Genomic DNA, 23,873 nt, shown 5'->3' on the forward strand with positions numbered 1-23,873 from the left:
CCTTTGGGGTTTTTTTTTTCTCTTAAGAGAAATCCAATGTTTTCTATTACTAGGAAAATAAACACAAGGCTCAGACTCAGTATTTAACAATTAAGTGAAAGAGGAATTGAATTTAAACAATTTAATTTTAAAATAATCATTTTGAGCTCTTTTCCTGGAAATACGTATTATGTTTCCTTCTGGGCCTCCTTGGATACCCTGATGTTCTTCTCCTGTTTCAGGGAATCACTATATCAGTGCCAAGTTTTGTGTGTTCATCTGATGGACACTGCAGATTATGGTTCAGGATGCCTCAGCTTTGCGGATCTCCTTCGGTTGCTGGTACTGCGTGTATATTCTATCATTACTGGTGCATATGTTTCGTCATGGCTTACTATCATCAAAATAATTGTATGTTCTCAAAGCTCACTTTTAAATCTAGTTTTTAAACTTCTATTACATTATTTAATTAATTTTAAAAAGCTATGTAAACACTGAAGGTTTTTATAATTTAATGGGCAAACTGCTTTACCATTTAATCCTTAATTAAATATTGAACCACTTTAATAAAGTAGTCACCATGCAAAGAATACTGAATAAGATATTTGGGGGGAAAAGGGGGGGAGAAAAATCCAAAAATCTCTCATTAAAATGATCAGCTTGTCTGTAGTAGTAAATAGTAGGGACTGTGTATAAATATCTGATCTCATTCCTGGTTATTGGAGCCTGGGTACGTTAAGGTTTAGTCATAGCATAAGAAATCAAAGTTCTTTAGTAGTTCAATATGAGATGTTAATGGCAGCTTGGAGTAGGTCACAGATGTCTTAGTTGGCTAACGGCTATGAAGATATATTGTAGCTGTTTAAGGGGATGTAATGGAAAGAGACAAAAAATAAATGATCTATCCTCTTATAATAAAATGACAGAAAAATGTAGTGACCCAGTTTGAATTGGCACTCGGGTCATGTGACATAAGGGGTTCTTACTACAGGGATTGAGCACCAGAGAGCTCAGGCTCAAAAGGCTGGATGAAAGAATAAAATGATAACCTCAGTTAAAAAAAATAGCATTCCTGCATTTGTTCAGAACTTATTGGCATTGTGTTTCATATACTTTGTATTTTCAGATTCCTTTTTTAGAACTTTCATCGCTTTGGTTCTATTGCTTTGCATGAAAGCCCTGTATATAAGTAGGAGTGAGTAGTAGGAAGACTCTTTCTATAGCTTTTGTCCTCCTCTAAATACTACAAATCTTTTATTATTACTAAAAAATTAATTATGTTGATTTCTGTTTGCCGTATTAGTCTCATATATCTTTATTTCTGATCATCCCTATTAATGATACAATTAAGTTTTAATCCTCTGTGAAAACATTAATTACTATGTAAATTGGTGTTCTAGGAGAAAAGGGTTCAGAGGTTAGATGGGTTTATGAAACGGTACATACTATATCTCTTTAAAGATTTATAATGCACGTTATAATGTCAAAGACCCTGAGCGTTGCTGCAGTAAATAATTATGTTAAGTCCAGAGTTTCTTTGGAGGCCAATGGTAGAATGAAGTGACCGGGATATCTGATAATGCCTTAGTACTTTTGTATTTTGGAGGGCTTGTTTTGATATGACTAAAATAAAAAGCCTTATTAGACTAGTCAAAAAGTTCTTTTTCACTTGAGATATTTTTAGTGGATTTATTTATTTATTTATTTATTTATTTTTATTTTCATAAAGATTTTATTTATTTGTTAGAGAGAGGGAGAGAGAGCGCCCATAAGCAGGGGGAGCAGCAGGCAGAGGGAGAAGCAGGCTCCCCGCTGAGCAAGGAGGCCATGCGGGACTCAATCCCAGTACCCTGGGATCATGACCTGAGCCAAAGACAGATGCTTAACCGTCTGAGCCACCCAGGCATCCCTAGTGGAATCATTTAACACAATGTTTGGCACATAACAGGTGCTTAATAAAGAAAATCATTTTTGTTCAGATAGATCCAGGAAAGACTGTGAAATGCAAAGAATGAGATTGGGCTCTTGTAGTGGTTAGTGTTTCTGTAGAATCCTCCTTCCTTGATTGCTCCAGGAAATATTTTTCATAAACTATTCCTCCGGGTTTGTCTGACTTCATGTACAGGGTTGGAAAGTTGGAGGTGGGAAGACTCAGGAGCAGGGAGACCCAGGATGCTAGGAGTTCTGAAATCCTGAGCCCAGCTATACCAGGGACTATAGGAAAGCTTCATCCATGGCGGATTTTTTCCTTTTATCCTATGCATGAGGTGTTTTATTTGTGTCCATATAGGTCTCAGCTGAAGGTGCTGCTAGATTGGAAATAATCAGGCCAATTGAATTTACCACCATATTATTCTGTTTTACTTTGGAAATCTTGAAGGCTTTTACATCATGGAGGATTATATTTCTGCCTTCTTAAGTCTTGCTCGAAGGAGAATGAACTATATTTTCATAATGTAGTCAAGTTTATGAGTTTATCAGTACATCCAGAGTACTTACCGCAGTAACAATGGTTACTATTTTAACCACAATGTGCCAGGCGTTATGCTAGGCAGTTGATGTAGATGATCTGTAATTGTCACAGCAACCCGGAGTGATAGTTACTGGATCGATCTTGTAGGCAAGATATGATCTATGAGAAACTGATGTTGTTTTTGTTGCAGTTCTACCCATGAAATTGTCTGCAATTCATTTTTTCTAAACTTGTTTTTAAAGACTATAGTAAAACTCCCAACAGGTTGGAGAGTAACAGTAGGGGAAAAAAACCTACTAATGACTCTTCTTTTTAAACTCACCTTTATTTTTACTTATTTAAACATTCTTATTTTTTACTGACCCATTGGATTAATCATTTTCTGGCTTCCTGTTTTGTATGTATCTTGCTTAGAAGTAACCCAGGGGAACAGAAAGATGCTTGCTGGGGTCAAGGAATTTTTCTGTTTTTCCCCACTGCTTTTACTGAGAGTGAGTTCAGCATGGACAGGGCTGTGGCAGTTGCAGAGACCGAGATTATTGAGGGAGTGTAAATCTATACCATCTTAACTCCCAGTCCTGCTGCCATCTTAGGCAGAGCTGGTGGCCTGGGAGTTCTCAGTGATTTTTTCAGTGTTTTTTTTTTTGTTTTGTTTTGTTTTAAGATTTTATTTATTTATTTGACAGAGAGAGACACAGCGAGAGAGAGAGAACACAAGCAGGGGCAGAGGGAGAGGAAGAAGCAGGCTCCCAGCAGAGCAGGGAGCCTGATGCGGGGCTTGATCCCAGGACCCTGGGATCACACCCTGAGCCGAAGGCGGACGCTTAACAATTGAGCCACCTAGGCGCCCCTCTTTTTTTTTTTTTTTTTTAAACCATGTGGGAACTGAAGAATGGCTATCCAGAGTAGTTGCATTGAACATTCAGTAAGAAAGATGGACACTATGTCTTACATTATTATACTTAGCAATTATTGGACTGTCGGAATATTTTTCCTGTTTTGATCTTGAATCTTTCTCAGTCTCAAATAAATAATGTGTCATGAATAAGGACTTTGTAACTAACAAAGTGTTATGTTTGTTTAGTTAGCTAAACTACGGGATGCCAATGTCAATCAAATACCTAAACCTATTAAAGCAGGATTCTTTTGCCAAATCCTAGAAGCTTAAATTATGTGCCAGTGCTCTCTTCGCTTTATTATTCCTTGAGCTTATTCCTGGCAAACTGAAGTTGTAAAGATTTGTTAGATTCTACTCTCAACCATTGGCTATTTCATTTTTTTTATAAGTTGCACTATGGAGTTTGTCATTTATTATTTTATTGGAACTTGGCAAAAGACTGAACAGTTTAAATGAATGGCTTTTCTCCTCCTACTCCCTTTGCTTTCCATCAACCCTTCCTTATTGCTGGAAATGAGTTACTTGTTAAAAATAGAATAACTTTCTGTGTTCACTGACTTACCTTTTTGTTTTGAGCTAAATTGTGCCATTAAAAAAAACTGGTATAGGGGCGCCTGGGTGGCGCAGTCGTTAAGCGTCTGCCTTCGGCTCAGGGCGTGATCCCCTTGATCTGGGATTGAGCCCCACATCAGGCTCCTCCACTGGGAGCCTGCTTCTTCCTCTCCCACTCCCCCTGCTTGTGTTCCCTCTCTCGCTGGATGTTTCTCTCTGTCAAATAAATAAATAAAATCTTAAAAAAAAAAAACTGGTATAAATTAAGAAATGTGGAATAGGTGAAACATCCAGATAAAAAATATTTATTAAATACCTGTAGTGTACACAGCATTGCATACTGTAAGAGGCCACCTATTTTATTGTTTGCCTATAAAGTGGAAGAATTAAGGTTAGCATGCTAAAAAATCTTAAAATTTATTTTCACTATAATCTGATTTTTATGGTTGGTATTTTATATTAAAGATATTTTACTTTATGTATATTATCTTTGTAGTTCATTCATAATCCTGTGCTAGTCATAGTCTGATTAGTTTATATAGCCACATAAATTTCCTGGTATCATCAAACTTTTGAGGAGATACAGTGTCTGGAAAGAGAAATTGAAAAATAAAAATCGATTGGGATATAAAACAGAGTATAAAGAACTTATTTTTCACAAGAATAAATAGAGAATTTAAATAAATAATTTTATTTGAGGGGAAAATAATTATGGTTATATTTTTATAATGTCAGTATTTGTTCATTTGATACATTTTCTTCTATCATAATGTATCATTTGCATGTTTGAGTAATTATTACTGGATTTAAGGGATTTATACTTATAACAATATAATATTATAACTCAGTGTTTATCTTGCCTATTTTGAGAACGGTATTTCTTCTTTAAGAATGTTTAGTCGTCTCCAGAACAGTAGCCAGCAGCACTGGGACCTTGTCTTTCTTCACTTGATTCTTCAAAATTTCTTTCTAAGTACTTTAAAAATATTTGGGCCAGTCATCATCATATTTACTTTTTTGTGCTTTATTTCTTGAGCCTGGTTTTATTTCAAATGATGTTAATCTAATTAAAATACAAGATCAGGCAAATGATATTAATGAAACATTCCATGTAAATAAATAGTAGGTTGTAAATTCCAAAAAAGCTGTCATAGTCTATTGTAATAAAAACATACTTTGGAATATAACTATTTGTGGGGGCGCCTGCCTAGGTTGCTCAGTCAGTTAAGCGTCTGCCTTCAGCTCAGTTCACTCATGATCCTGGGGTCCTGAGATCGAGCCCCACGATCTCCCTCTCCCTCTGCCCCTTCCCTGGTCCTGTGCATGCTCTCCCTCTCTCAAATAAATAAAGTCTTAAAAAAAAAAAGAATATAACTATTTGTGTGAATGCAATAAGAAGTGGAACCAAAAACAATCAATCTGAATAATTAATCTGAAAAGTTTTGTACTGTAGCTGGTCTTCTTTCTCCTTTGCTCCTCAGTTTTATATAAAAAAATGTTATCCACCCTTGACTTTATTTTTCTGACTGGTTAAAATTGAAAGCGTTTATCACATTATCTTGTAGTGTTACCAGTGAAAGATGACTTAACATCTCAAGTTTCATATGGACAGACGTAATTTTCGACAGCCTGTCCTGGGTAGATAGGATTTTAGTGAAGGATAAGTTAGGATTCTTTAAAAAGGAATCCTCACTTATGTCATATAATGTGAAGGATAAAGAAGGCTCCTTTCTTCTAACTCTCTGAAGTGTCCTGCATTCTCCCTTAACTAATCTTAGGCAGAAGTTCACCATGGATGAGGGCTCTTGGGGATGTTGGGCTTTTCCTCATCCCCAATCTCCCCCCATCTTTTTTTTTTCCCAAAGATAGATTTATTTATTTATTTATTTATTTATTTATTTATTTATTTATTCATTCATTCATTCATTCATTCATCCATTCATTTGTTAGAGAGAGAGAGAGAGAGAGCATGAGTAGGGGGAGGAGAGGGAGAAGGTGAAGCAGACTCTTTGCTGAGCAGGGAGCCTAATGCAGGACTTAATCCCAAGACCCTGAGATCATGACCTGAGCTGAAGGCAGATGCTTGACCGACTGAGCCACCCAGGTGCCCCTCCCCTCATCTTTCATAAAGTGTGTCAAATGCTGGCTACAGGATAAAATGCTGAACAGGACATGCCAGGCACCTGCTCTTCAGCAGCTTACAACAGTTTTATCTCTCCATACTTTTTATTTAGTAGTATAGAATATGAATGAAAAACTCAACATGTTGCCTCTAGTGTTTAGGTTGTCTTTCAAAAGGTGATTTGTAAATTGGCTTGTTTGATACAGAGAAATATCCCTAAAGAGAAAATACTATACATTTTTTTTGAAGATTTTATTTATTTATTTGAGAGAGAGAAAGAGCTCACGCACAAGTGCATGAGAGTAGGGGCAGAGGCAGAGGGACAAACTGACTCCACGATAAACAGGAAGCCTGGTGTGGGGCTCAGTCCCAGCACCCTGAGATCATGACCTGAGCTGAAGGCAGACGCTTAACCAACTGATTCACCCAGGTGCCCTGAGAATATAAATTGTAATTACATTCCCAAATCGTACCCATAATATAGCTGAATTGCGGAACTAACAATATTACAGTTTCCCATTGTTTTTGGAGATGTGAGTTCCAACTGCAAATCTAAAATTTAGAGAATCTATATAGCTTGCAAGCAATTCCTATGACTAGGAGAATGTTCCCCCTCTTTTTTTTTCTTTCTGACTTCCATACCCCTAAACAACAGGGAGTGTTTCGGTTTCTTCTCCCAGCTCATTGACAGTGAGAGGATATTTCTTTACCTCCTGTGGTAGTGGCGATGTCAATAGGAGAATGAGTGATTTCTGCAACTATGACAGGAAGGAGATACAGGCTTATGGAAGTTAGGGAAATGGGTGAAGTAACTGTACCTGGAGACAGATATATGAAAGATTATTCTAGAGATGGAGAATCTCTGGCATCTAGAAAAGGAAGGATGGGAATTCAAGGGAGCTGAAATAGTATTGGGATGGGGTCAAACTGGCCTGAAAAGAGTGAGGTAGAGTAAGTTGGAGAGTAGATGGTAGAACAGGGAACTGAAGGGAATGTTTAACAAGAGCTGCACAAAAGGGAGCTGGAATCTTGGCAGTTAGCCTAGCTAGGGGCTTGAATTTCTCAGATGTGGCAGATTTGCATGGCTAACATTTGCAAGTCAGATTCTGCCTGTACTCCATTTCCTTTTATTGACACTTTTTTTTTTTTGTTAATCTCATTAGGAAATATTTAAATGTCCATAGAACACCTAGATTGGTTTTAAAAATGTTACTTTTATGCACTTGAAATTCTTTTATTAAATGTCCCTTTAAATTACATAATCTTTGGAATCTATTCAAAGATAAATATTATATCATTTAGTTTAAACTAAAACAGTGTAAAATAAATTCCGTTAAAAGAAAAAATAACTATTAAATAAGAAAATATGCCAAATAAGCCTCTTTTAATCAAGGTAAAGAGAGAAGTTTCTAGCAATAATGTGGTTAGTTTACATTAACCATCCATTTTTGCATGCTGTCTACTGTTTCTGTTAAAGCCCTCAGCAGAGTAATCATATTTTTAAAAAATTTCTGGCCTGCTAGTTCCAACATTCTTGCCATACAAGACTTTGGTTCTGATGGCTTGTTCGGTTTCTTCAAATTGTGTTTTTTGCCTTTGGTATACCTTGTAACTTTCTGTTGAAAGGTGGACGTGATGTGTTGGGTGTAAGGAACCGTAGGAAATGGGTGTTTAGTAATAGAGTGGGAGGGTGTGTGAAGGCAGCAGGGAGGGTGGAGACATTCTGTAGTCCTTGGATTAGGTCTTAGTGTTTTGGTGAGCCTGTGCCTTGGACTGTGAACGTCCCCAGTGCTTCTCAGGAGGATTGCCCCCCTTAGCTGGAGCAGGATGCCTAGAGGAGGCTGGAGTTTTGTATTTCCCTTCCCCCACATGGAAGGAAGGCTAGAGCTGGCCGGAGTTGGGTATAATCATCTACCTCAGGTACGTTAGGCTCTGGTGAAACTCCAGCAGTTTAGGCTCCAGCAAAATAATTTCCCCTAAGAACAGGCCTTTTAAAGGAAAATAGGGGCACCTGGCTGGCTCAATCAGTACAGCATGCAACTCTTGATCTTGGGATTATAAATTTGAGCCCCACATTGGGTGTAGATTTACTTAAAAATAAGATCTTAAATTAAAAAAAAAAGAAAAATGGAATTCTCTAGTGTATTTAAAAAGGTTGCTTTTGGGGGCCTGGGTGGCTCAGTCGTCAAGCATCTGCCTTTGGCCCAGGACGTGATTCCAGGGTCCTGGGTTCGAGCCCCGTATCGGTTTCCCTGCCCTGCTAGGAGCCTGCTTCTTCCTCTCCCACTCCCCCTGCTTGTGTTCCCTCTGTCGTTGGCTGTGTCTCTGTCTGTCAAATAAATAAATAAAAATCTTTAACAACAACAAAAAAAGGTTGCTTTTCCCCTTCCCTCCCATGCCAGAAGCATGAGGGGATTTTTCTCTGATATTCACTGTGAGAAACAGGTTGGGCTCATGGAAATAAAACTCACCATAGTGTGGGCGCCCCCTCTGACCGGGTTCTCTGGAGTTTACCTCACAGATCCATGCACTCTGAGCCTCTAGCAGTTTGTCAGTTACAGTTCAGGTTTCCCTATGCAGGCATTGGTTCCTGAGTAGGTTCCTGCTCAGGGGTTTCTGCTCTGATCAGTAGTATTTTTCTGTATCTGCCTGTCTGTCTCTACAGTTTGGCAGGCAATAGTTTGCTCTGTGACCTCGCCTCTCTTACAGATCTAAGCAGAGCTGCTGATTTTTCACTTTGTTCAACCTGTTAAGATGGAATGAAGACTTGTAAGTTTCTTACTTGCCACAACAGAAAAGAAAAGTTTGATAGGCAGCTTTTTTTGCTTTGAGGGCACATTAATTTTATAAACAAATTACCTGCCTCCGTTACCAAAAGTGGAAAGTATTGGAATACTGGGGGAAAGGAGAGTAGACTTGGAAGGAAGAGTACTATACTGAGACTGAAATAAACTTGAGAAACAGATGGAAAGTCATACTTTTTATCCTATATTTCAATGACTGAATGACCTTGAATAAATTTTGAAATCTTCCTGGGTATAATTTTTGTCTTTGACTTGTTGTGAGGATTAATCAGATGGACTTTTCTCCTTTCCTTTTCTCTCTTTCTCTTCTCTTTTTCCTTTCCCTTTCACCTCCCTCCCTCCCTTCGTGCCTTCTCTCCTTCCCTTCTTCCTTCTATTAACACCTACCAGGTGCAAGAGACATGCTAAGGATGCAAAGGTGATTAATAATTTTTTTCCAGTCTCAAATTCTAAAAGAAAACCTAGGTACAGGATTCTGTGGTAATTATTTATTTGTTTAATATCTTTTTTCTTTTCTTATTTTTTTTAAGAGAGAGAGAGTGAAAGAGGGAGAGAGGGAGGGGGGAGGAGCAGAGGGCGATGGAGAGAGAGAATCTTAAGCAGGCTCTATGCCCAATGTGGAGCCTGATGTGGGGCTTGATCTCACAACCCGGATATCATGACCTGAGCCAAAATCAAGAGTCAGACACTTAACTGACTGAGCCACCCACATGCCCCTATTTGCAAATTTCTATAACAAAGGTACAATGGTGTCACAGAGAGAGGGAAAAGAAAATTTAGAAGGTGGTGGTCAGGAAGTGTTTCACAGCTAAAACACATTGGATTAGACTTTTCAAGGAGAAGGAATCGTTTTTCTGGTTTAACAGGAGGGGAGAAATCCATGCAGTGGCACTGTGCAAAGATAGCCGTGAAGCAATACTATCTATTGAGAGAAGTCTTCCATTTGGTTTCCACATGGGTGTGCTAGGTCAGTTGAGATAGCAAATCTGGGTAGGCCGTGTTTGCCATGGTTGGGTATCTGGCCTTCATCTATAGGTATGAGAATCCACTGATGCTCAGGGAAGCAACTTTAAGAGATTGAAGCCTTATAATGATCATTTGACTCCACTGTGGAGAGGAGTGAGAATGGGGGAAAGGAAGACCGGTTCAAATACTATTACAGTAATCTGGGGAACTGGCAGGGAGAAGGCATTGCCGGAGAAGATATATATGAGTCATAGACTTCAGGATCTAGAATATTTAGTGACTGATTGTGTATTAGGCAAAAGTAAGGACTTGAGGAGTGACCATCAGGTTTTTGGTTTGGAGAGATGAATGGATATGTGTCATTAAAGAGGAAGAAGGGAGAGGAATATGGCCTTTAAGTTGCCTGGGGGGAAGTCAGGTGGGTATGCCCAGTAAACAGTTGAATAAATCCATCTGGAGATTTTAGCAAATTCTGAGTTGCAGATAGAGGTTTAGTAGTATAAAGCATTGACTGTTTTCTATTGACTGGCGTAGTCATTCTAAGAAAACATGTGGAATGAAAAGAAGGACCATGAAGTAAACTTAGGGACTATCAACAGTTTAAGGGTAGGTGGATGGAAAAAAACTTATAGGAAAAACAAAGCAAGGATTTAAGATATGGAGGAGAATGAGTAGAAAGTGATTTGATGTTTTAGGTCCAAAGGAGTGCTTATCACCAGAATCACATACACTAAAGAAGTACACTAAGACAAAGATTGTACAGTGACTACTTCTGACCCTGCAGGGCAGTTTGGATCAGTTGTGAGGAAATCAGTATCATGGGAAGGCTGGACAGCAGGCCTGACTTGACAGCATATGTGCTGTTTAGAAATTGATTAGGTTGTACAAGACTAAATGCCCTAAATAATAATAAGGTAAAATTTATTTCCTCTCAAATAAAGGAAGTCTGAAGATTGAGACTCCAGGGCTGCAACGGCAGTTGCATGAAGTTATCAGGGGTCTCTACCCCTTCTACCTCTTCTGGTGTTTTAGTCAGCTTGGGCTGCTATGACAAAGTACTATAGACTGAGTAGTTTAGGAAGCACAGAAGTTTATTTCACACAGCATTGGAGGCTGGAAGTCCAAGATCAGAGTGCTAGCATGGCCTGGTTCTGATGAGGACCCTCTTTCACCTGGTAGACTGCTAACTTCTCTTTGTATCCTCACACAATGGAAGGAAAGCTAGCTAGCTTTCTGGCCTCTTCTTGTCGGGGCACTAATCCCATTTATGAAGACTCCACCCTCCTGATATACTTACCTCTCAAAGTCCCCACCTCCAGATACCATCACACTGGAAGTAGGGTTTCAACACATGAATTTGGCGGGGGGGGCACAAACATTCAGTGTGTTGCATCTGGTATTCCTAAGGTCTTTCTTGTGACTCAAGATGGAGGCTGAAAGCCCTCATGTTCTCCTTACAGGCTGAGAGCAGGGTAAGGGAACACAGAAGAGTGTACCCCCTTGTATAAGTCTTCCAACCTCAATCTATCTCTTTGGCCAAACTCGAGGAAAGTGAACATACCCAGCTTCAAGGGAAATAGGGGAACATTATCTTTTAGCTGGGAAACCATAACATCCAACTAAAAATGTGGCTTCTTCCTACTCTGGTGAGAGACCTTGGAGGCAACTAATAGTCTCTGCTATAGAAAAGGTTAAAATTCTTTGTGTGTGTGTATGTGTTTGGGGAGGAGAATAGAAACTTCTTAGAGCTCTGTAAATTTGGTTAATCTGCTGTTTTGGCACTTTCATGGTATTTTTCTTGTACGTTACTGTGGATAATCAGAAGGGAACTGTTTAAAGACAGGAAGAGATTATGCACTTGACAGTGTTTGGATTTGCAGACCATTCTGCTTTCAAACACATTTAGTTTTGCAGATATTTAGGGAAGCCAATTATGGAAGGCAGACCTTTGCTTAAATATTTTACTTACATTTTATAAATTATATTTTGATATGCCAAGAAAACATTGAAATGGCATAGTAATCTGATTTATTACCATGAACCCATTATAACACATTTTCTATTTAGCTGGCTTTGTGATTGTCAATATTAGTGTAATTTATCCCCTTCAACTGTTTTGAAATAAAAAGTATGGTTTCTAATTATAGGGTGGATTAGGTTAAAAGGATTAAACTAATATAGGATGTAGCAATTCTCTGCTCTTTGAAAAGCTAACATCTGGGGGAATTTGGAAGGAGTAAATGTGTTTAGAAATTGCCTATTCTCTTATAGTCTTATGGTGATAGACCTCTTTCTTGTTATTGATTGGAACTCTGCTTGCTCTGATTTTACCCATCAAACCAATATACATGGAATTCGTTGAATAATTTTTGACTGGTAGGGTTAGATTTTTCCCATAGGTATACTTTACATTTTAGGTTCAACTTTGACAGGTGAGCTTGCCACTTCTTTGTCCTTTACTTGGTCACAGCATGATATTTCCTGGATATATGATTTCTTTGAGGAAGATATTGAATCATATATTGCTGTATTTTTCTAGATATAGTGGTCTAAGCTTTAAGAGTCACACATCTTAATCTCAACTCTTCCACCAAATAGTTCAGTTGTTCTGGGCCATATTTTAGTTAAAATAGGATTATATAATCTTGTACTTGGGAAGTCCTTTAAAGGTCATCTGGTCCAAACTTCTGTTCAATGAATAGAGCCTCTTCAGTATCCCTATATTCAACCTGTACTTTTACTGTTTGGACGCTCCCATTTCCCAATTCCAAAATGGTTCTTCCCAACCCATAACATTTTTGGATAGCGCTAATGGTTACTTGGTTATATTGAGTTACAATTTGCCTTCCTTTCACTTTAACCATTGGTTTTAGCTCCACCCTTTGTGGCCATATGAAATTAGACCAATCCCTCTAATAGTTGACAGCCTATTAAATCCTTAGGCCTTTTCTTTTTGCAGGCTATGCATCACTGACACTTTCAACCATTGTTCGTTCATGACTTGTCTTTTTTTTTTTCTTCCTCATCTTTCTAGGAATATTACCTCTCCTTTCTAGTTCTATACTTTATTAACACGTTTAAAGATAAAATTAGCTCTTTTGGCAGGGCAGTCAAATATGCTATTCATAAACTTACAGTCAACTAAAACCTGTCTTTTTACATGGGCTGTTATTAAATTATATTTGTCTGTCCTGTACAGGTTTTTTGATTCAAGCATGGGATTTTATATTTATTTTTGTTAAACTAACCTTAATCAGATTTAGTGCAGTGTTTCACAGTATTTATTCTTTTGGGATATGAATTCAGGAATTTAAATATATTAAATATCTCCTAAATTTTATTTTCAAATTTGCTGATTATGCTGTGATTGCTTATCCAAAATCAAGGAGTTAGTTTGATTATTTCTATCTGGACTTAAGGAAGTCAGATTTCTTAGCTTACTTTCTTTTCACTGATTTAGAAGCCCATAAATGCTAAATGCTTCTTTAGTGCAGTTGATTAGAAATTGAATATCTGGAGATTAGTTTTGTAGAGGCTCATGTTGTGTTTGGTTTCTCCCCCCCACCCACCTTGGCTGTTTTTCTCTTTTATCTATTGATTATTTTGGCTTCTTATGTAGAGCTACATTTTAAATATTTATTTTAGATACAAATACACCTGAAGAATTAGACTGCATTTATCTAAATCTGAAAAATACCGAATCCACTTTCTGATATTTAAAAAAGGAGTGGGTTTTTGCTTATGTTTTTGAACATAAAATAAATTTCTGTATTCTAAAGCTTTTCATGGTAACCTAAATTTTAATTAGGAGATGTGGTAGCGAATGGCTTCTAGATAAACATTTTTTCAATTACAGATGTACATAATAAGGCTCATTTTAATATAAGCTGAAAAAATAATTAAAAGAATTATGTAAAAAAATTCTTAATAAAATAAAATTACTGTAAGTTGCTCCTCAATAATAAATTACTTTCATATGTGAAAACATTTTATAAGGTAAATAACACTATAAATATAAGTTGCTATTATTACTATATTATAATCCATAATACTAGAGTAGAATCTTTCTATTGTGTATCGGTATATAGAAATCTGTCTCAAAAATAGAATATCTTATGAAACCATTTTATTACTTTCAGGTACATAGAGAATTTTACTTTGACCACCAGTGTCGAATATAATTTAGATAATTCTTTCATGCTATTACCCTTTTCTTTAAAATCCCCTTTTCTTCCTGCTTATCCCATTTTCCTTAATACCTAGATTAAGTGCCATTTCCTCTGTCAGTTGAAGCTCTTTTGTCAAGAGTCTCTTCTAATGGCCTTTTCCTATTCTGGTTTCTTGATGTTTTGTTGCCTGGACACCCATCATATGCTACTTTATATTACCGATCTTATTTTTAATTATATGTTTCATCCCATTAACAAGTCTGAAAATTACCTTAGAGCAAAATTTGTGTCTCCTTTTTTTCCCTCCTGACATCTAGAGTGATAGTGTGAGCTTGCTAACTGTTGATGGTGATCAGCATGTGTTTATTTATAAATTTTCTCAGAATTTTTGAAAATAGTTTATGTTTCTAACATTAGGTATTTATATTTATTTTTATGTTACTAATTTGTTAAACTCTTTCTTGGTGTAAAGATGCATTCTCTGACCATATTGCCATAGATTCTTCATTAGTGGGTCTTAAATAAATATTTCATTGGTTCTCAGTACTTCACACAAAATAGATGCTTAACAGTCATCTAAGAAAGGGGTGAATAAATGGTCTGAAAAACTGAATGCTGTTAAGTGTCTTAAATATTTCAGACTAATGCTAGGAAATAGATTAAGATCTGGGAAAAAAACAAATACATAGTTCTGATTATTTTATATGGAACTTTAAAAAACAATAGCTCCAAAGAATTTAAAAAAATAATTACCATACATTTATATTCACTGAAAATCAGAGGGAAAGACTTATCCTTTGTCTTTCCCAAGTTGCAGTTTTCCTTTGAACACCTGCCCACTTCCTTCTGTAGTATTAAGAGTTCTGTGTCCTTGTGTCTGTAGCTCTGTTCTTCTGAAGCATTTCTTTCCTGTTCTGCCTATACCTTAAGGAGTAGAGATCAGAGATATTGCTGGAATTTGTTATGAGAAAAAGTCTTCCAAAATTCTTCTAGGGAATATGGAAAATGGATCACAAGCGCTAGGCTTACTTAATGGTGCATATTAATGTGGATGCTTTAAATATGACAATAATGAGGTAGGTCCAACTAAAGATATTACCAAATGCCAAATGTTATATGTTATAGCTAGATGACCATAGAGATCTGGCTGGGGTTAAGAAGTTGGAATAAGGGAAAACATTAAAAAAGAAGGTGCAAAAAGTAATAGGGAATGTAGGGGCGCCTGAGTGGCTCAGTCTATTAAACGTCTGCCTTCGGCCTTGGGTCATGATCCTGGAGTCTCAGGATTGAACCCCACATCGGGCTCCCTGCTCAGCAGGGGGTCTGCTTCTCCCTCTGCCCCTCACCCTGCTTGTGCTCTCTCTCTCTCTTGCTCTGTCTCAGGTAAATAAATAAAATCTTAAAAAAAAAAAAAGTAGAGAATGTTAAGTGAATGGGAAAAGAAAACAGATGTGAATGGGAAAAGAAAACAGATGCCAAAATGGCATGTGCAAAGATTAGAAAGGAAAATTAATAGGAAGAATTAAGAAAAATAAAGGCGATAAAGCCTGGAAGAAATTCTGAATAAGTTACTTTTGGTGTTTAGTAGCCAGCAGGAAAACATTAGACGTCTTTTGAATATTTTCTACTCATCTTAATTTCTTGAGCTACATAATTTACATTATTTAGGAGGAAGATTTTCTTGGTTATAGTATGTTGAAATAACATTATTAGAGTAAACTATTACTGTTCATCTGTACTTGTTGGGAAATGTTCCATATAGATAATAATTTATAATAAGCTTTGGGAAGGAGCTGTGAGCTCATGACTAAGTTTTAAAATAGTTTTTTCTTGATTATAGGAAATTTGCAAAATACAGAACAGTACAGAGAAGGAAGTAAGAAACTCCATTACCCACCGCAATCACCTTAAAAAAAATACTTTTTTAAAAAGACCAATTTTAGGTTCACAGCAAAATTGAGTAAAGGTACAAAGATTTCCCATATACACCTTGTACCCACTGGCCCAGTCATTTACCAACCTGAATGTTATCTTAATATCTCTGAGTTGATACCCAGCATCACTTTTTTTTTTTTTTTTTTTTTTTGTACTTATCTTTACTTAAAGCTATTTTCTAGCCAAATCAATCTGGCTACACATTTATACTGTTACAAGCTCGATTCGGGTTGTTAAAATTAGGGTGAAGTCTACTTTTACTCTAAGACTAGTTTAGTTCTGCCTGTGATGGGTGACCCGTGATTCTCTGCAAAATGTTGTTGGTGTTCATTGAGGTCTTTCTACTGTGGGTAGTTAGGGTTTCCCAGCCCCGTGTGAGCACTGTTCTTTGTTCAGCCTGGTGGAATTTCACCTCATACATATGCAAAAGAACTCCTATGCAGATTGTTGGAGCTTTTTTCCTGTGTAGCTCCCTTCTGTCTGATACTCTGCCCACAAATTCCAGCTGCCTCATCCCTCTCAAGTTTGATCATATAGTAAATCCAGTTTTCTAGTTGTCTAAAGGAAGAGGGCAAGTTCAGTCCCACTTACTCCTCCATGGCATAAGTAGAAGTCTTGTGTCTGGTGTTAATTTTGATGTTAAAACATTGAAATAGAGTATGGGAAGACTTCCAGGGTTAGTCAGCAAGGATTAAGAAGGATTAGTGTTCTGGGTGAATGTAAGGAAAATCTACTCTCTGTAAGGGTAACACAGAAAGTAAAAACTTAAACTATGTATATCAAGATTCCATGGGCAAGTGGGAGCCTGGGTATAAAGTATAAAATCTTCCAGCTAGATTAAAATGGAGTAAGTACTATTATCAAGTATGGTCAGTACTCTATTTCCAATGTATATAGCTTAGACAGAAGATTGGATGGGAATTTTTACTATGAATTTTCTATGAGTAATTGTGTTTCTACAAACTGTTGATTAATTTTTTATGAATTCTTGTTTTTATATCTTAGCCTTTTTTAGTTCCCCCAAATTGATAGTAGTCATTTTAATCCTGAACTTGCCTGTCTATATACGGCAAGTGTTTCTGTTTCTAGATACACCAAATCATTTCATTTCAAATCCTATTCCCAAACATTATTTGTCTATCCTAACCGACATCAATGAAACATTAGCAGAGTTACATATTTTTTATGCCCAGGTATCCATGTGATTGTTAAATCTTTCATTCCTGTCCCTACCTTAACTGATGCAGTTATCCCTGCCCCAGAACATTTAGTATCTTTAGTATTTGTATATATATCAGGTCTCTATTTCTTTAAAACTGATACTGAAAATATAAAAAAAATAGACATTTAGGGTGTTTAAAACAAAGGCTGGGTTTTAGTATTATTGTGTGGTTGCATAGACAGTTTTTTACACTCTAGTCAATTTTTTAGCTTCACTGTTAATGATGAAGAACTTTAAAAAGATGATGTTAGAAACAGATTTCTAGTTCTTTATACCTCCTTAGCACCAGGTTATAAGCTCTGTTGAAAATTTGATCAGGCTGATGTAGTGTCACTGCTAAACTACTTACAGTCTCATGAGCAGCCTTTCAGCAGCCATCAAACGCTTGTTGCTACTTGTTAGCTAGCTGTGATCCAGTTAACTACTGGCATTTTATCACCTAGGAATTGCATTTGGATATTGATATATGTCGTTGGTCAACACTAGAATTATACAGTGGCTCAGGAATAAGAGAGATCTCTTTTCCAGATCCAGTGTGACTAGAAAAGACTGGTAGAAATTAATCTGTTTTAATTTCTCTGTATGTAAGTCTTCTCTGGTTACTGACATTGGGATTTAAGCCAAAAGATGGGGACTAAATTTTGGGTGTAGTATTTTGGATACATACAGCTCACCAGTGCTAAATGGGAAGAACTAGACCATTCTTTACAAAATACTCCTCTTGTAGCCCTCTACCATCTTTTTATTGTTTATTCCCTAACCTTGACTTATTTTCTTTTAAAAGGAAGTAAAGAGGAGAGAAGGAAGTGATTGTCTTTTAAGGATTAATTTTATTAAAAATAACAAATAAAACAAAAATCTACCACCCATGATTAAGAAGACTAATTTATTTCTTCAAAACAATAGTTTTTTTGTATATAGGGATCGAATCAGTGTGACAGAATTGTTTTGCCAACGTTCATATTGTCAAACTATAGTATTTTTTTGCGAAGGTGAATCTTAAGGATACTAAAGGGATACTAATACTATCCCAGGGGTTATCTGACACTTCTCATTTGAATGCCTTGAATGGAAGAAACTAAAGGGTTCTATAAGAGCCTTATGCATGGGGTAAGAGAGTCATTCATTCATTAAAAAATATGTATCGGAGGGGCACCTGGCTGACTCAGTCAGTGGAGCTTGTGACTCTTGATCTTGGGGTTGTAAGTTCAAGCCCCTGGGTGTGGAGATAAACATAAAATCTTAAAAAAAAATGTATTGGGATACTTACCATTTTAGGTGCTGGAGATAGAGATAAAACAGGTAAAGTACGTTATAGTAATGTAATTTCAAAACAAATTAGGAATAGCTTTTTTTTAAAAGTTATTATCCAACCCTGTCATCCCTCAGACTTTGTACATATAGTGAATTAACCAAAAGAATTTTTTCTTTTTTTTCAGGGCCTAACCGAATGAATTTTAAATTTACAAACGGGGATCTATTAAGTTGAAAGCTTTATGTTTATTTGAATCTTTTTTTTCTTTCTTTTTCCTTGCTAAATGTAAGAAGATTACAAAATGCTAATAATTAGTTTTAATCACTGAAGTTTGGAATGGATGGATGTTTTCTCATATTAAATGGCAGCTTTCTTTACTTTTCAATTTCAACACTACATCTTGTTGAAATATTAAAAGGATAGTGTGCAAAGGACAGATTTTTTAATAGGTGATAGACTTAAGTTTGAAAAGTAGATATAGGACATTATGGTCAGGCTGACAGACATGGTCATTTATTGGTAGTTGGATTTTTCATTGCGTAGACACTTACCTAATAATATTTTTACATAGTTCATAACTCTGTGTCCCTCATTGGAATATTGTGAAACATAATAAAATGTTATATTACAGATTACAAAAAAGTGGCACACATTATAGTATATATTCCTGTAAAGTTTTATAAATATTAAATTATATGTTATTATAACTAGCACATGTAATGTAAAGGTAACTTGATAAATCCTGTTCACAAGATAAAAACATCCTTTCTATAATATCAACAGTCATATCCACTTTAACTGTTCTCTAAATTCAGATTTTAAAAAGTTAGACTTTTTCTATTAGCTGACTTTTGTGAAATAATGATTTTTAAAAATAATGATATACCATACACACATACATAAATAATTTACATATGTACATATACATGTATGTAGAAAGAGTTAGGAATTAGCTCTGAACTATAGAAGGTATTCACCTTTTATTTATGTGTAGCTTGGAAAACTTGTTCGCAGATTAACAACTATGTTCTAGAAAACTTTTTAATGTCTTGCCCATAGTTGCTTTTTTCCCCCTACCATTTCCTTTGGAGGAAGAGATTTAATCTCAAATTAGATAGCTGGATTATAGAAAGAATAGAGTGAAGCAAGGTCTTTACCCCTTTCTCAGACTGTAAAATCCGTTATTTCTAAGGATGGTTGAGAATTTGCTGTAATTAGACTCACGAGTGACGGTACCTGTTGTATATGCATTATTAGTTACATACTTAGTTGTCCTAGTACTGTTAAGTGATAGGCACGTAATAGAGTTTGTTCATGTGAATGGTAAAAATCTTTCTTTGTTAGATTTTGTAATTTTCACAAGCTAAATTTGAAGTAATTTTATTTGGTCATGTGGTAATGACATTTTCATAGATTTTAAAGTTCAGTAGTTAAGCAGAGAGGAGCCACTTAGTGCTTATTGAATAGATTTATAACTTAATTCTGAATTATATTTTTAAACATGAAACTAACTAATGCAAAAATATTTCGCTGTAACTCCCGCCAGTTTACTTATTTATTTATTTATTCTTTGATTGTTCTACATAATCTTTGGTTAAAAATTTTTGTGCATTAAGCTTTTCTGCATTTACAGTAATTTTTTAGCTAGATGCCCAGTAATGGAATTATTGGGTCAAAGTGTGTAAACTTTTTTTTTTCCAAATTCTTGATGTGTACTAAATGCCAAATTGGTTTTTAAACAGTAAGACCAGTTTACTGTCATCAGCAGTATGAGTATCCATTCCCTCACATATTATGTGTTTAAGTAAGAATTTAAATCCCATCGTTGCTTTAATATATATTTCTTTGATTTACAGTGACATTTAACATTCTCTACATTTTAAAATTAGTTGTGATTGGGGTGCCTGGGTGGCTCCGTCAGTTGAGCATCTGCCTTTGGTTCGTCATGATCTCGGGGTCCTGGGATTGAGCCCTGAGTCCAGCTCCCTGCTCTGCGGGGAGTCTGCTTCTCCCTCTCCTTCTGCCCCTCACCCCCGCTGTGTGCTCTCTCCTTCTCTCTCTCTCTGTCAAATAAATACATACAATCTTTGAAAAAAAATTTAAAGTATCTAAATCCGTCCCCTCACCCCCAAAAAAACCCTGACCGATATTAAGTCAAACAACAAATTGGGAAAAAATGTTTCAGAAAATATCAGAGGTTTCATATTTTTATGTAGCCAAATATCTTAGATTATTGTTAGGTATGAGTGGCACAAAGTTTAAAACTTTTGCTGGAGACAGAAAGCTACCATTATGATTGTTAATTAGAGGACAATGCTATAAGGAAAGTTGCCCTCAGGTCTGAAGGAGGTGTGGGGATGTTTGCTCCCACTCTAAGTAGGCCATAAGGTTTTAAGGCTTTGTTTAGATTTTCTTTTCCTGTCTGTTATCCGTTAGTCTTCATCTGTTACTTCTTATTGTTATCAGTGTTTCTGTCATTAGCTATAACTCATGTTCCCTTGTACTCTCTGTGGACACTATGTATACATATACATATGTACATGTATATAGACTCTTACTGCATGTTTCTTAATTTTTTTACATATTTGGATCACATTATAATCCATTAGGTCAAATAACCACTCTAATTTATCAAAAGTAGTTAAGTTTTTAAAAGATTCTCAAAGGAAAAAAAAATGTTAATTTGAGAGTATATACATTTTAAATATTTGTATATTCATTATTTATTTTTTAAAATTTCTACTGTTCAGTAGAAATTGAATCCAAATAAAATGTGGTCTTATGTTTGGTGATCTCATGCCATGGGGCAAGGGACCATGCCATGAGTTACCTACATGGGGATAAGTGTCGTTCTCCACTTCCGTGGAATCATCTGTGTGCAAATGGTATCTTTTTCTGCAGGGCTTTTTCCCCAGAACCTTCTGGAGTTTCTTATTTCTGGTGGCCCTGATGCCTCTCTTGTACGGAGCTGCTGGGAAATACACAGTACCTGTATCTGAAAGCTAGAGCAAATGTTCCTGCTATTGCTGTGGTTCTGAGGGGTCTGCCAGGAGCAGGAAGGGGCATAGAAAGAACTGGCAAATGTGGGAGAGGTTGTGACATTAGAGTCCAGTACATGATTGATAATATGTTATTGGATGTGAGATAATTAGCTGAAATTGATAATAATGGTCATTGTTACTATTTACTGTGTACTCTATTTCTTTCAACAATATAACAAGGAAAATATTCTATTTTACAAATGTGGAAACGACTCAAATCCTGTTTCATTCAAGGTGAGCACAGGTACTATAAACAGGTGGAGAAGATGAGTGTAACTTTGGATGTGATCAATTTAAAAGAGAAGTATGTTGTTAGGAACTTCAAACAGTAATTTAGAGAAGCAGGTTTGGAGCTTGGTACAGACAATAGGACTAAGATAGATTTGGAAAATCTTACGCACTGAGATGGTAGTTAAAATATTGGAGATTTGCTGGTGATGTATAATGGAGTCGTCATGGCAGTAGAGTTAATTAATCGTTCATCCACGCAGTGCCCCCTGCCACTCTTTCTGCAGCATTGATCTTGGCTGCCTGGAAGGGTTAATTTTGTTCAAGGGAGGTTATAGAGCTTGGACATATGAAGTGGCATTATGGATAGGTTTTCTTCAGCCCTGTCCCGCTGAATCACCTTGTCGGTAATGATATGCTGCTATAGCACAGATTCCAAGGGTGGGAGGACAGGCACAGCACTTGGAAGATGCTTCAGAATTTTTTGTGATGTAGTTTGAAACTCCTTTCCCCCATTGATTCTATGCCCTTCCAATACATTTTTTATAATCACTATCTTAGACCCGTAGAGAAAGAGCAGAGATTGTTGCTTTTAATTCCATTTATAAAGAGTTATCCTTTTTGTTACCTAATTAATCAGAGGAAAACATAGTAGAAATATATTAGCCCCTTTAATATTACAAAGAAGAGATTATGAGGAAGTGATTTGCTTAACTTTAAGGAATAGTGTTCATTGCAAGGACACAGCAACAGTTGTGCTCTGGCCTTGACTGTTCTGGGGTCTGTTCTCTTACTCCCAAGGACCACCATGGTGTCTCTGCTTCACATTCTGCCTCTCGCTTCCCATTTTTCCAAGCTTGGTGGGACACGCTATTGTTCACCCTTTGACTTAGGCCTAGGTTTCTTGTCTAGCCTCTAACATTTGTTTGGTGCCAGGCCCAAGATTTGACAGACTGCAAGGAATTACTTGGGGCCAGGTTTCTTCTCAGGCAGTAGGGTGACACTGTCCCTGGCAGGCAATTTTGAGGCTTCACAGTGTCTCCAGGAAAAATTCACACATAATTCTCTTTTTTGAGGTGAGATTTGCCAACATGGTCAGTGCATCATTTGATGGGGTTGGGAGTAGTTTGTGGAGGGACAGGTTGTGTGGGATATGTGTGTTTAAAGATTGAATGATAAGAATCACCAGTAGGGTTTGTTTGTTTGAAACTATAGGAATATTCTAGTTCCCGTATCCGTTGTATACTTTGGGGATGAACCACACTTCCACAGGAGATACTGCTGTTGAAAGAAGCATGTCATGTCCCTCATGTGTGTTAGGGTAGAAAAAATGTTGAGAAGCATGATCTAAGAAGTGTCATTCAACTTGCAGAGGTTAGAAGGTGTTTCTAATAACATACTTTTTATCTATGATTAATTTCAACAGATGTCTGTCTACTCTCTTGTGGTACTTAGTAACCACAGAGTAATTCTCATTTTAAGTGTTTGGCACTTTTGGAATGGGGAAAGAACTAAGTGGACAGAGCAATTGAATTTGTATAGGCTTTCTCTTTTCATTACATGCATGATGTTTTTTCATGAAAACGAAGAAAATATTCATTTTTGCAAATGCTATCAATCTTTAACAATCAAAAATTCACTTGGCAAGAGAAATGGTGTAGCTCTACAGAATTGTGGTTATTATTGCATTGTTTTGTTTACTGTAAACCTGGCTTAATATTGGTAAATATAGTGTAGCAGAAACTGAACTGTTGTGAGCTATCTGGGCATCAGTCCAAGATATCATTAAAAATACTGCCTCAGACTAATTTGGGTTTATGAATAATATTTTGTTAACAGCTCAACTGAAATTGAGCCACATGGTGTAGCTTAAAATTCTGAATCCACAAGATAATGAGAGTAGTACAAGTATATAGTGCATACCTAATATTCTGTATTTGAATGATAAATTTATATGTAATTTTGTGTTAACTTTTAAACTATAAGTACCCAAATGCTTAATATGACTTGATGTTTTTAAACTTTACTTAATGCTGTGGTTTGCTGAAAATTTGAATCCTTATAAGCTAATATATTATCTTATTCGTTTAACAATCAAACCTAAAGAGTGAGGAGAGGTTGCCTGAACAAATATTAAAATGAAATTTTAGCACCCATTTTGGCATACAGCTGTGCAAACAGCTGGAGTTCATGTTAAATTCACCAAAAAGATCGAAGGACAGAAAGTTG

General features: G+C 36.4%; 1 protein-coding gene across 11 annotated transcripts in view; it reads left to right on the top strand.

Moving 5' to 3' along the window:
• SSBP2 (single stranded DNA binding protein 2) overlaps nucleotides 1–23,873 on the top strand; it is a 278,964-nt gene that overhangs the window by 49,263 nt on the left and 205,828 nt on the right. The window lies entirely within an intron of this gene.

This window comes from Ursus maritimus, unplaced genomic scaffold (assembly GCF_017311325.1).
Source record: "Ursus maritimus isolate PB19 unplaced genomic scaffold, ASM1731132v1 scaffold_5, whole genome shotgun sequence".
NCBI lineage: Eukaryota > Metazoa > Chordata > Mammalia > Carnivora > Ursidae > Ursus > Ursus maritimus.